The 13,283-nt window shown below is 57.3% G+C and overlaps 1 protein-coding gene across 4 annotated transcripts in view; it reads left to right on the top strand.

Moving 5' to 3' along the window:
- Positions 1-13,283, top strand: part of KCNJ12 (potassium inwardly rectifying channel subfamily J member 12) — a 56,515-nt gene that overhangs the window by 17,846 nt on the left and 25,386 nt on the right. The window contains exon 1 of one of the 4 annotated variants that reach the window (XM_070561212.1): positions 371-389. The exons of the other annotated variants lie outside the window; for them this stretch is intronic. The gene's annotated coding sequence lies outside the window, so the exon portion shown is untranslated. Of the gene's footprint in view, positions 1-370; positions 390-13,283 lie in introns of those variants that run through there. 4 annotated transcript variants of the gene reach the window in all.

Consider the following 13,283-nt stretch of genomic DNA (forward strand, 5'->3'; position numbering starts at 1 on the left):
TCCATGCTGCCTGTTCTGATGGCGTGTGCATGTGTCATGCGAATATTTTAAAACCGTGTTCGGAATGGGAGATCACAGGAAAGTGTTTCTTTGGAGGTGGTCTTGGTTCTGGGAGGTTCTCCTGCCTCCCCACAGACTGGACTTCCTGGGAGCTGGGGCCACCCTGCCCCCTGTTTCCTAGGGGGCGTACCCATCAGGAACGCTGCACTGCCTGTGACCGTCTCTACTTTCTTCTTTGCTCCCTGTGCCCAGGCTGGAGCCCTGGACTAGAGTGCTGGGGACCTCCTGCCCCCCACGGCCGCGTCCTGGAACCTGGGTTCGCAGGCTCTGTCTCCCGGGAGTGCAGAGGCGCCCACACGCCGCTGAAAGCAGCAGCCGCCTCCTGGAAGGTGGGACCCACGAGGCAGTGCCTCTGGCTGCCCCTCGTCCTCCCTAAGGTTCCAAAGGGAGGCTGGCCCTGGCTGCCACCCACCCGACCCCAGCCTCACCTCGGGCTAGGTTGCTCCTTTGTGGCCCTCATGGTACGTCTCTGCCCTGGCCCGCCGCCAAGTGGCCAGAGAGGGTCAGGGAGGGGAGATCCCAGCAGTGGGCGTCCTTGGAGGCCTAGGGTCTTTCTGTGTGGTTCTCTCTTCTGTTCTGAGAAGAGAACCCCTCCTTGTGCCGGGACACCCAAAGAGACTCCTTAGCGAAGCCTGCCCTTCAGCTGTCTGGTGACCCCTCCCGTCTGGCCAGGGAACCTGGGGTCGCAGCTCTAAGACGGGACTTGGAAGGGCTCCCATCAGGTGCGGCCCAGACCAGTGGCCCCAGAGCAGGGCGCAAAGGGGGAGGGGCTTGAGAACCCTTGGGGACAAGAAGCGGGGCTCCAGTGTGCTGGACAACAGGCAAGGGCCTTCTCCACTGGGCACCACCCAGCGCGTGCACTGGGCATTCTCTAAGTGCCGGGTGTTGGCCTATCCTTGGCAGATGTGGACTCTCCAGGTGAGGGCACAGCAGGGCCTCCTCCGCAGCCCTGGGGAGAAAGGGATGGTCTTCTCTTGGGGAAAGGGCCAGAGCCTGAGTTTGTCAGTCTGTCCCTGGACCCTCCCCACCCAGCTGTCACCTCAGACCCCCAGAGGGCTTCTGTGTTGCTCAGGTATGTGCCTGGTGGAGGGATGTTCAGTGGCTCTGCTGCGCTGGGAGGTAGAGTGCCCAGAGACGGGCAGGGTCTTGCCCAAAGCCACACAGCAAGTCAGGGGTTTGAGCAGAAGCTTCCTCTAGCTCTCCCCAGGCCAGAGGGCTGCCCCCGCCAGGCTCCCTGCTTCAGGGCCACGGTATTCCTCCTCTCATGTCTGGGAAGCAAGACAGGATAACATTGGTGGCCCTGCGGCGGTGAAATAGTAATGGCAGCAATGATAATAGTAATCGCAGTAACGGTGACAGCAGCCTGGGTAGTTTGGCAGCACTGGGACTGCTTCTGCCCATGGGCAGCTTCCACTGACCCAGCCAGGCCTCTGGTGCCTTGGGCCACAGTTGGCAGCACCAAGCATGGTATCCAGAGGTCTTGGCACATGTCTGGGGCCGAGGCAACTGTGTTGTCACTGTCGGCAACCTCCGTGGCCCTTGCAGCCCCAGGCTGGAGGCTGCTGGTGCCCCCTTGGAGCCCACCTGATGCCCCGCCTCAGCCCCGCTGCTCTCAGGGCTGGGCCGTCCCTCTGAGAGGTGCAGCTGGTGCCTGTTGCTGGGCCCCTGCCAGGGCTTTGCCGCGAGTGACACGTGGGCACACCTGCCCCTCCCCTGGGGCCTGCAGCTGGAGCCCTGCCACTGGCTGGCATGGAGGAAAGGCTGGGAGAGACGGAGCTCGTGGGCAGCAGGAGAGGTGGGGCCCGGACTGGCCTCTTGGAAGGTGTGGTGGGTGCGGGCTCGGTCCCACTGGATGCACAGAAGAATTGGCAGCGTGATGGGGAGATGGCCAGGGAGAGGCCGAGGATGAAAGAAAGCCGGCCTGAAACTGGGCCACGGGCAGGGCAGGGAGGCCGGAGGCTTCAGAGGAGCCTTGGGGAGCGGGTGGGGGCTGGGCCGAGGCAGGCGGGCTTCCAGAGGAGCTGGGGCCGAGGGCAGGACTGCAGCCCTCGCTGGGCACTGGCTGAGGGCCCAGCGCTCTGCCACCTGATTTAATTTCCTAATGGCCAGCCAGTGCAGAGGGTGGCACTGCTCCATCGCACAGACAGGAGATTTGAGGCCCTGGGAAGTGCTGGGGGTGATGGAAACCGTGCCCCTTGGACCCAGAGACTTGGTGCTCTCCCAGGGGCAGAACCGCACCTCCCTCGTTCCACAGACAGTCCTTCAGGTGCATTTGTCACCCCGGCTGGCTGCAGGGCAGGCCAGAATGGCATCCCCTCCTGCCTCCACCCGGGGCCTGTCCTGTGAGGCCCTGGCGCCTGCCTGCCCTCCCAGCTCCCAGGTTGCTGTCCCCTGTGGCCTGGCGCGGGCCTACTATGCCGTGGGTGCTCAGCAAATGTTTGGTGGGTCCGTGTCTGGGCTGCTTTCTCTGCCCGCAGAGGCCTCAGCGGGAGCTCCCCTCGCTCTGTGGGCGTGAGCTGCGGTGGCCTGTGAGCCCTGGGGGAGGAGGCCCTGGCCCCTCGCTGCTCTGCTGTGGCCCCAGCACAGTGTCTGGCACCTGCACCTGTGCATGGTCACCTGGTGCTTAGTGCTTGGGGACCCGGCCCCGCCCGCGAGGGCGTGCTGCTTGGGAGGGAACTTCCGGCTGGACAGCTAGGTCGGGTGAGGCCAGCAGGGTGGCCGTGGCCGAGGCCCGTCTCCGCTTGGGTCTCAGTTCGTCATCTTTAAAGCGGGATGGAGGCCCCCGCTGAGGGGGCTCCTGAGGGCACCCAATGTGGGAGGGCAGAAATGGGAGCCTCCGGGGCGTCTCAACAGAAATGGGGTGTGGAGAGGGGCTCTGTGAAGGAGGAGGGTGAACACTGGTGGTGGCAGAGCCTTGGGAATCTGTCCTTCTAGTCCAGCTTTCCCTCGGGCACGTCGGGAGCAGGCCCAGAGAGGGCGGGCAATCTGCTCCAGCAGCAGAAGGCTCCCGCTCCTGGTGTGTCCCTGTACCCTCTTCCTCGCCCTCCCTGCACCGCCCCCGCCTCGATGTTTCACCCTCAGGTCTTCCTGCCCAGCTGCTTAAGTGGCAGCTGCAGAGGCAGCGTGAGGCTGTGGGGTGGAGCACGCTTGGTCCTGCCCGCTAACTCGCCTTCAGCCCCGCAGCCCTGGTGCACGGCCAGGGAGGAATGGGACCCTTTCCTCAGGGCCCCGGGGAGCAGGGCTGTCTGGCTGTGCATTAGTGCTGCCCCAGAGTCAGGGAACGGCCTCCTGGAGCCTGCTGGGCGACCCGCCCTCAGCCCGGCTGAGCTCTCCGGCCCCCTGGGCCTTGAAGCCTCCCCTCCTCTCCTCACTGTGTCTGGGCCCCTTTGGAGCACTCAGGCTTGCAGAGGGGCCAGAGAACAAAAACTAAAGCCTTCCTGGTGGAGGCTTTTGCCAGGCCCACCCCTGGCCACTGTTGTTTGAGCACCTACTGTGTACTTAACTTGCTGTGTGTACTTTAGTCTTGGGACAGCCTTGGGCTCAGGACTCTCCCGTGCTTCCTGCCTCAATCAGAATAAAAGCCACAGTCTTCACCCTGGTTCTCAAGGCTCTATGCTGTCTGGTCCTCATCACTGCTCTCACTTCCCACCACTCTTTCCCTTCCCTGTGCCTCCCACACAGCAGGCTTGCTCCTGCCCCAGGGCCTTTGCACTGGCTGCTCCTGCTGCCTGGAACACTCTTCCCCAGATTACACGGCCCTCCATCACCTTCGGGTCTTGCCACCTCCTTTGTGAGGCCTCTCCTGGCTCCCTTGGATACACCGCAGCCTCCCTTTCCCCTCATCCTTCTCTTGCTTTCTTCCTCTGGAGAACTGAATGCTATCTGCCACATGATGCCTGATTTGTTGATCCTGGTTACTGTCTGTTCCCCTGGAGTGTGAGCTCCTGAGGGCAGAGTTTGGGATGCGGTTTGCTCACAGCTCTGTCCCCACGCCTGTGGCAGCCCCCAGTCTATAGGAGGAGCTCAGTAAACATGCAGGAAGGGAGTGGTCTGTTCATCCATGCTTGGGGCCTGACACACAGGGCGTGCTCAGGAGCAGCGGGAGCCAGAATTGTTGTCCCATTCAGCAGATAAGAAAACTGAGCCTCAGAGAAGTGATGTCACTCTCCCAGAGTCGCGGAGCTGGTCGGAGGCAGAGCGGGCATTCAGACCTCTCCTCCGAGCCCTTGGCCTGCCCCCTGTCCACGTGAGGGTGAGGGACTGGCATGTATTTCATGTCCCTACTCTGCAGTGAGCTCTTTCTACCTGTGACCTCACCTGCTTCAGGCCCCGACCTTGCTGTGTCCCTGGCACTTGGCCTGCTTCCAGCTCAGGGTGTCCCCACCTCAGCCCTGAGAGGGGCAGAAGCTGTTCCCTTTGCAGAGCTGAGCAAACTGAGGCACAGGGAGTCGGCTGCTCGGCTCTCAGCCCCGCTCTCCCTGGGGGGCTCTTGGTGCTGGCCTCCAGTAGGATGTGTGCAGGCCGGCTGCAGGGCCTGGGGTGCCGGGGGTGGGCACTGTCTCCCTTCTTTGCCCGGTGAAGCATTTTCAGAGGATCCTCAGCTGCTTGTGTATCGTGCCCATGTTCCACCTCCCGCACCCAATCTCTTTTTTTAATGTGATGCCCAGGTTTAAATTTTTTTTTTTTAATTTGCCATTATCAACTTCAGCAGCTTCCCTGTTGTAAAAAGAACAGACATACCGTCTAGTTAGCAAAGCACAGGCTCTTCTGTTGTCTTGGGGTCTTCCTTACACCCTTCTGTGGGGACAGACAGGCTCCCGCGTGCGTGCACAGGGACCAGGTCCTAACCAGGACCAGAGCGGAGTGTCCTGGGGAAGAGGAGGACGTGACAGCCCCGCCATGGGAGTGGCGGCCTGAGGCCCAGAGAGGGACAACCCCAGCCAGAGGCGGCACAACGCTCCAGAAGAGGGGGCAGTGTCGAGACCCTCTGCCCTCAAAGCTTCCTTGCAGATGTGGAAACTTACTTAGGAGAAATGAGGCCCGAGAGGGCGGGGGTGGAGACATTGAGGTGCCGAGCCGTGTGCGCATGTGTGTGCGTGTGTGTGCGTGTGTGTGTGTGTGTGTGTATGATGGAGAGGCTGAACGGCTGAGGGCAGGAGAGGTCAGGGTGGGGATGCGTGGCCTCCATTCCCTGCCCACCTCCCGCTCCTTCCAGCTGCAGCCTGAGCCCCCTGAGCTGGCAGCTCCAGCCCTGCAATTCTCCGGCACTTAAAGCAAAAATAAATCGCTGCCAGCAGCTGGCATTCTGGGTAGTAAGAGCTGCGCCACCCCTGCCCCTGTCTCTGCTCCTCTGGGCTCTTGGTTCCAGGCCAAGGCCAGGCCAGGCTTCCACTCAGGCCTGTGGGGGCCCAAGGAGGACTGGGGAGGGCCCAGGGGAGCTGGCCCCATCTAGCCTCTTCTCAGGACTGGAGCTTGGCAAGGCCCAGAGGGCAGGTCTGGCTGGGTCACACAGAGGGCAGAGGCAGACGGACGTCCCGGGCTCCTGGGGGTGCTGGGATCCACGGCAGCTGGAGGGCCTCAAAAGTGGGGCTTCCTACAGGCCTGCCTGGGGGCCTTGTGAAAACAGGCTATGGACAAGATCCTGGGAACCCCCGAACACGCCACCCTAGGGACCAGCCCCTGGATATCTCTTTTCTGGCTGGCCCCTCCCTTCCCTTCTCAGAATCCTGGAGGTCTCGGCTTGTCGAGTATCAGTGACGCAGGCTCTGAGGCTGTCAGAGTTGTGCATCATTCATGCTTTCAACGATCAGCTCTTGAGCGTGGGACTGTGTTGCTGTCTGGGTGAGTGTGGAGGATAAAAGAAACAAATGAATTAACAGGTAAGGAAGATAGACTTTGTCATATTGTTTTGTTAATTGTTACAACTTTTAAGGACAAGAGTGTTACATGCTCATGGTAAAGGATCCAACAATAGTAAGGATAGAAAGTTCATTTCTTCTTCTCCAACTCCGTCTCCCCCTCAGCTCCGCTCTGAAGCTTTCTGTTCTTGAGGTGACCATTGCTAGAGAACCTTCTGGGTTGTCTGAGTGCTTATGCAAGCGCGTGAATGTGGTTATATAAAAATACCAACATCTGTGGTCCCCTCTCTCGTTCTGGTTTTTGTGTGTGTGTGTGGGGTCATTCCATAACTGTTGTCCCCTCCGGTGCCCCAGTGCCCTGGACCCCGGGGCTCCATCTTCGCTCCTTTGATGGGCATCGGGTTGAAGGCTGAGTCAGAGGCATGAGCACACGGAGCCGCTGGAGTTCACGGTCGTGGGTTCTTTGAGTTGTGAAGTTGTGTCCTCTTTGAGATGGAGGGTAGCCTAGACTTGTCGAGTTGGCGCAGCACCGGGAGAGGCGCTGAAGCCTCGCCGGGTACCTCCCTCCTCAGACCTTCTGGGAGCATTTGGAGAATGCTGATCTCCTGACTCCATTCCCGGGAATTCTGCTCCCGGGGGTCCAGGGCGGAGCCTGGGAATCTGCACTTTTCTGTCTCCCCAGCAGTGTGGCCCCAGCCAGCGTGCTTCAGGGAGGCCCCTGCAGCAGCCAGGCTGCCTGACTCTGGGCGCGTCCTGTCCCCTCTGGGCCTGAGACCACTGGGCCAGTCCAGCTCCTGCCCGGGGCAGCCTGGACCGGGAAGAGGCCTCTGCTCTGAGCACACGCCGCTGGGAGGGTACTCACCACGGCCACTGGCTCCTCCTTGGCGCTCGGATCGAGGCGGGCCTCTGTTGGGGAACTGGTCAGCCCCGATTCATCTCTGAGCTTCTCATCTTGGCGCCCACCACCTGCTCGGCCGGCCCTGTCACCCTGTAATCTGGTTGGAGAGGAATCAGAAGGACAGTTCCCACCTTGCTCCACTGAGGGCCCCTGTGGGAAAGGGTCTAACAGACTGAGTTTGGGAGAGGAGTTAATCCCCCCATGCTCTTCCTCGAGCCTCGGTTTACCCATTTGTGAAATGAGCGTGAACAACACACCCCGTCTGAGCACCCGCTTTCTCATCCCTTTTCCGCTTCGGCTCTGTGGGCAGGGCAGGGCAGGGCCGGGCAGCTTCCTCTCCCCGCCTCCCTCCCGCCCCTCTGCAGGTGGACCGGAGGCTCAATCTGCCCAGCGCCCCCGCCTGCTGTGCCTCAAGCTGTCGCCAGCACCTGCCCGGCCAGGGCAGCCAGGCCCCTCCGGGGTCTCCAGAGCCTCAGGACCACTGCAGGGGGGTGCCCAGAAGTCCCTGGGGGCAGCCACAGAGTGGCCCAGCCCCTCCCTGGGGGCTTTGTAACAGAGGAGACCCTGGCTGGCCTCTTCCTTTCTCCTCCCGGCCCTCCTAGCCACAGCCTCAGGGGCACCACGGGGCTGGCCCCAAGCCCACAGCAGATGCCTGGCCCTGAAGCCCCAGGGCCAGGCGACCAGGCTCTGGGCCCTATCCTGACCCAGCTGCCCTCCTGGGGGTCTCAGGACCAGCTGTGGCTGGGGGGGTTGTTGGGTTCCTCCACTCCCCCGCAGGTCAAGCACAGGTGGACCGGGAGTGGATGGGGAGCTGGGCCCCATACCTTGCAAAATGAGAACACTAGGAAAATGGGTTGAACCAATCCTGACTCTGTGTCTGGGGTGTCCAAGGAGCACGGGCACAGACGTCTGGCAGGACAATCAGCCAGCCGGGTCCAGAAAAGAAAACAGGGGCGGGAAAGTGGGGAGCAAGGCAACCCTGTATTAGTTTCGTGTGACTGCCGTAACAAAGTGCCACAAACTGGGGGCCTGAAACAACATAGGTTTATTTTCTCCCAGTTCTGAGGCCGAAAGTCTGAAGTCAAGATGTTGGCAGAGTTGCCTCCTGCTGAGGCTCTGGAGAAAGTGGTTGCCTCTGGCTTCTGTGGCTGCCCCAGGGCTCGGAGCAGGGTTCTAGACGCATCCTCCAATCTCTGCCTCTGTCTTCACATGGCCTTCTCCCTAGGTCTTCTTTCTTCTTCTTTTATAAGGATGCTTGCCATTGGATTCAGGGCGCATCCCAATCTAGGATGATCCATCTCCAGATCCTTAATTAAATCTGCAAAGATCCTTTCTCTAAATAAGGTCACATTCACAGGTTCTAGGTGGACACATTTCTTTAGAGGGGCCATCATTCAACCACCATGCCTGGTCAGCCTGGACCGTGGTCATGACCAATCCGGGTATGCTGCCTTGTGTCTTCACTTTTTCTTTTTTAAGAAAAATACTCTTTTTTAGCAATGTACCTAGGAGACACGTAGTGTTGGGGTTACATGCTTGGTCTCTGCTACTGACCAATGGTGTGTCTTTTGGCAGATTACCTGATTGTTCTGTGTCTCAGTTTGCTCATCTGCAAAATGGAGCTATTCATGGTCCTTACCCTGGATCCGAGCTGTTGGGAGCTATGAGAGGCGACACTCAGCCTGGGTCGGGGAGGGTGTGGTGGACGACACCTTTTATTAGTACCTCAATCTGCAAAATGGTTTTAAAATCTAACTGGTATTTCCTGCCTGAGGCTGAATTTCTCTTTGGTCAGCTTGCCTCATCTGGTGCACTTTGAGGTCTCCAACTGCTGGCGGTTATTGCCCGTAATGCTGCTGTGAACACCAGAGACATGGCCTTATCCTTGGCCCATCCAAGCACAAAGTTCTGGAAACGGCCCTGCTGGGTTGGAGGGCCTGTGGCTTTGTGACTTTGAGAGCTGTCACTGCTGCGCCCTCCTGGGGCAGGGTTGTTCCTGCCCCTTTCCTTGGCGGGGTTACACCTCCCGAGTCCCACCCGTGTGGCCCATCACCCAGGCCCGCCGTCCTGGCCGAGGAGGGTGGTGCCTGCCCTTCAGCGGCTTCCCCGTGTTTCTCTCATCCTGGAGCCGGAGGGGAGCCTCTCTTCGCGTTAGACACCTTGCTGTGGCTCTCGTGCAGAGGCCACTCCCCTGAGCCTCCTTCCCCCGGGGCGTCTCGGGAGGCGGCGGGTTGCCCCTGCCGCACGCAGGGCCCTTTCTCATGCTAGTGGGTCTTCATGGCGAAGCCCAGGTTCCGGGAGCAGTGGCCTCATTTCCAGCCTCCAGAACCGAGGCTCAGAGAGGCCGCCGGACCGCCTGTCCCCTCCTGGAGCCCGCAGTCTGTGCCGGGGCCCGGGGCTCCCCAGCCCCCGCTTCCCTGAGAGCTCCTGCCGCCGGAGGGGGCGCTGGGTTCATGCCCTGGCCCCAGGCCATGTCCCTCTGGAGGCGGCCAGCACACCTATGAGCGTGGTGCCCGGGCTGAGGCCGCGGGGCGGAAGCCCGCGTGTCCTGCCCCCTCGGCTCCTGGCGGCTCTCAGTGTTTTAGGGGCCTCAGCACAGTGCAGCCCTGGCGGTGGATTCAGCAGCCTGCGGGGTCACCGGGTGCCTTAATTTCTCAGGAAGTGGCGTGACGTTTTGCCGAGACTTGGCGCCCAAAAATAATAATGAAATGACTGTTTACGTGGTGTCCTCTGGTGCCAGGCGCTGTGCTGAGCGCTTTCCCGAACATTATCCCATTTAATTCTCGAGACGTCCTGGCCCGGCAAGGAGCAGGGCTTCCGAGGTGAGGCACGGAGCGGGGCAGGGGGCCAAGCCGCATTTGAACTCAGACTGAGAAGCCCCATGAATGGGGAATTTCTCCCCAAAGGCACGAAGTTCTGTAAGTGTACCAAGGCCCTGCCAGGTTCTCCCTGGAGGGAGGTGGCGGCCCCCTGGGCCGAGGGTCTGGGAGATGCAGTGTTGGGCACGAGCCAGGTTGGCCTGGAGTTAAGGGGGCCGCCCCCTGCCTCTCGTATGTGGCTCGAGGTGAGCAGCCTCACCTCTCTGAGCCTCACTTCCCTACTCTGAGAAATGGGGCTAAGTCTCCCCTGTTTAAGCTGTGACTGTGTGTGCCCGGAGTTAGAACTACTTCAGGATTCCAGGTGACGGAGGGTTCTCAGAGTCCTGTCCATTTTACAGGTGGAGAGACTGAGGCCCCAAGAGGGGAAGGGGCTGGCGGAGCTGACACCCACACTGAAGGATCTGCGGCCCTTCATACTGTGACCTTGGCCACAGAACATGGGGCTGGTCCGTTCTTCCTCATTCTTACCCCCTCAAGACGAGGATGGAAAGACAGATCATTGTTTGTGCACCTACTGTGTGCTGGGAGGCTCATGCAGGGGAAAGATTTAGGCCAAGGCCCTGCTAAAGCTCTCGGGGTGGGGACCATGCCCGCTTTTTCCATTTCTTAGGTAGCGGTGGGGCTTGAGTCTCTCCCCCGGCCCCAAGTCCTGGGAGCTCCCACCCCGCTCATGGCTGAGTTCTGCACTTCTGTGGATGTGGGGGGTGGGCATGTTGGGGTGTCCGTGAGCCTGTCCGTGAATGTTGTCTGATGCCCCAGGATGTGATGGTGGCAGCTTTGTAGAGACAACAGAGCTGTCAAACACTTATTCGTTCATTCACTTATCCACTTAACTTTGGACCAAAGTTAAATGAATTCACGTGGCCTGAGTAGAAGTCTCTGCGGGGCGCAGGGGTGCTGGGGGTGGCGGAGCAGAGAAGGTAGCCCAGGGGAGGGGGTTCTGACTCCTGACCCCACGGGAGGCTGCTGTGGCACCACTGCCTCCCAGATGAATGTCCAGCCAGCGGGGACCCAAGGGAGACCTTCAGAGCTGTCCCTGTGGCCCTGGGCAGGCATCAAGGCAGAGAGGTCCCCTGCTGGCCTGCCTCTTGAGCCCACCCTGGCCCTCTTGGACATGCGAGGAGCGAGACTCAAAGGACATGACCCCCTGAGTCCAGTTGCAGCCCTCTGCCTCTCAGGGTGGCTGAGTGGCCTCATGGACCCCTGTCACTCTAGGCCCCGCTTCCAAGCTTGGGAGGCTGGTTCCAGACCCACCTCTTCCCGCTCTGTTCCAGGACCTGCCCCCTTCGTCCTGGGGCCCTGCCCTCCCCTCCAAGGTCCTGACAGTGAGAAAAGCAAAAAAGGGAATTTTCATTCGCTTCCACCACAGCTACCCACCCCACAGCACCTGTACGCCTTACCATGCCTTCCACCCTCCTATGGATGGATTGTTATCTCCCTTGTCCGCTGGGCCTCCTCCCCTCTCGCCTACCCAAAGCCATCACTGTGGCAAGCCTCCCTATTTCTGCTAGACAGTTCTCTATGCCTTGCACCTGTTTCTTCTGAAGGTGATCCCTGAGGGCCCACCATGGGCTGGCACTTTCTCCGAGCACCAGGATATTCTAGGGGTCAAAACAAAGGCCTGCCAGCACCCACTTATAATAAAACTTCTCAGTAAAGTAGGAATAGAGGGAAATGTTCTCAACTTGAAAAAGATATCTACAAAAATCCTAGACCTGACATCGTACTTAGTGGTGAGAGCCTCTGCTTTCCCCCAAATCAGTAACTAGGCAAGGATGTCTCCTTGCACCACTCCTTTTCAACATCATACTGGAAGTCCTAGCTAATGCAATAAGGCAAGAAAAGGAAATAAAAGGTGTACAGATTGGTAAGGAAGATGTAAATTGTCTTTGTTTGCAGATGACGTGATTGTCTATGTAGAAAATCTGAAAGAATCAACCAGAAATCTCCTGGAACTAATGAGTTATTATAGCAAGGTTGCAGGACACAAGGTTAATGTACAAAAGTCAGTCATTTTTCCATATACCAGCAATGAACAAGTGGAATTTGAAATTAAAAACACAATACCATTTACATTAGCACCTCCAAAAATGAAATACTTAGGTATAAATCCAACAAAGTATATGTAAAATCTGTATGAAGAAAACTACAAAACTCAGATGAATGCAATCAAAGAACTAAAGAAATGGAGAGCGACTCCATGTTTATGGACAGGAAGACTCCATACTATCAAGGTGTCAGTCCTTCCCAACTTAATCGAGAGAGTCAATGCAATCTCAGTTAAAATCCCGGCAAGTTATTTGGTGGGTATTGACAAACTGACTCTGAAGTTTCTATGGAGAGGCAGAAGACCCAGATCAGCCCACACGGCACTGAAGGAGAAGAACGAAGTCGGAGGGCCAACGCCACCTGACTTCAAGACATACTGTAAAGCTCCAGTAATTGCCACAGCGGGATATTGGGGGAAGAACAGACAAATAGATCGGTGGAATAGAATAGCACAGAAATAGAGCCACGTAAGTATCGTCAACTGGTCTTTGAGAAAGGAGCAGAGACAGTCTCTTCAACAAATGGTGCTGGCACAACTGGGCATTGATATGTGAAACATGAATCTGGATACAGACTTTACAACTTTCACAAAAATTAACTCAAAATGGATCCCAGACCTAAATGTAAAATGCAGAACTATAAAACTCCTAGAAGATAACGTAGGAGAAAACCTAGATGACCTTGGGTATGGCAGTGACTTTTTAGGTACAACACCAGAGGCACTATCCATGAAAGAAAGAATTGATCAACTAGATTTCATTAAAATTAAAAACTTCTGCCCTGTGAAAGACAATGCTAAGAGAATGAGAAGACAATCCACTGACGGAGAGAAAATATTTGCAAAAGACGTAACTGATAGAGAACTATTATCCAAGATATACAAAGAGTTCTTAAAACTCAACAATAAGAAAATGGACAGCTTGATTAAAAAATGGGCCAAAGACCTGAACAGACACCTCAGCAAAGAAGACATACAGATGGCAAATAAGCCTATGAAAGGATACTCGACATCTTACGTGATTAGGGAATTGAAAATTAGAACAATGACATACTGCTACGCAGCTAACAGAATGGCCAAAATCTAGGACACTGACAACAGCAAATGCCGATGAGGATGTGGAGCGACAGGAACTCTCATTCGTTGCTGCTGGGGATGCAGGATGGTGCAGCCACTTGGGAAGACAGCTTGGCGGTTTCCTACAAAACTAAACATACTCTTACCATACGATCCAGCAATCACACCCTGTGGTATTTACATAAATGATCAAAACATATTCACACAAAACCCTGCACAGAGATGTTTACAGCAGTTTTATTCATGATTGCCAAAACTTGGAAGCAACCGTGATCTTCCTTAGTAGCTCAATGGATAGATAAACTGTGGTGCGTCCTGTCGATGGAATGTTATTCAGCACCAAAAAGAAATGAGCTATCAAGCTATGAGAAGACATGGAGGAATCTTAAATGAACATTACTAAGTGAAAGGAGCCAGTCTGAATAAGGTACAGCACTGTATGATTCCAACCATATGACATTCTG

The sequence above is a fragment of the Equus przewalskii genome, chromosome 10 (assembly GCF_037783145.1).
Source record: "Equus przewalskii isolate Varuska chromosome 10, EquPr2, whole genome shotgun sequence".
Taxonomy (NCBI): domain Eukaryota; kingdom Metazoa; phylum Chordata; class Mammalia; order Perissodactyla; family Equidae; genus Equus; species Equus przewalskii.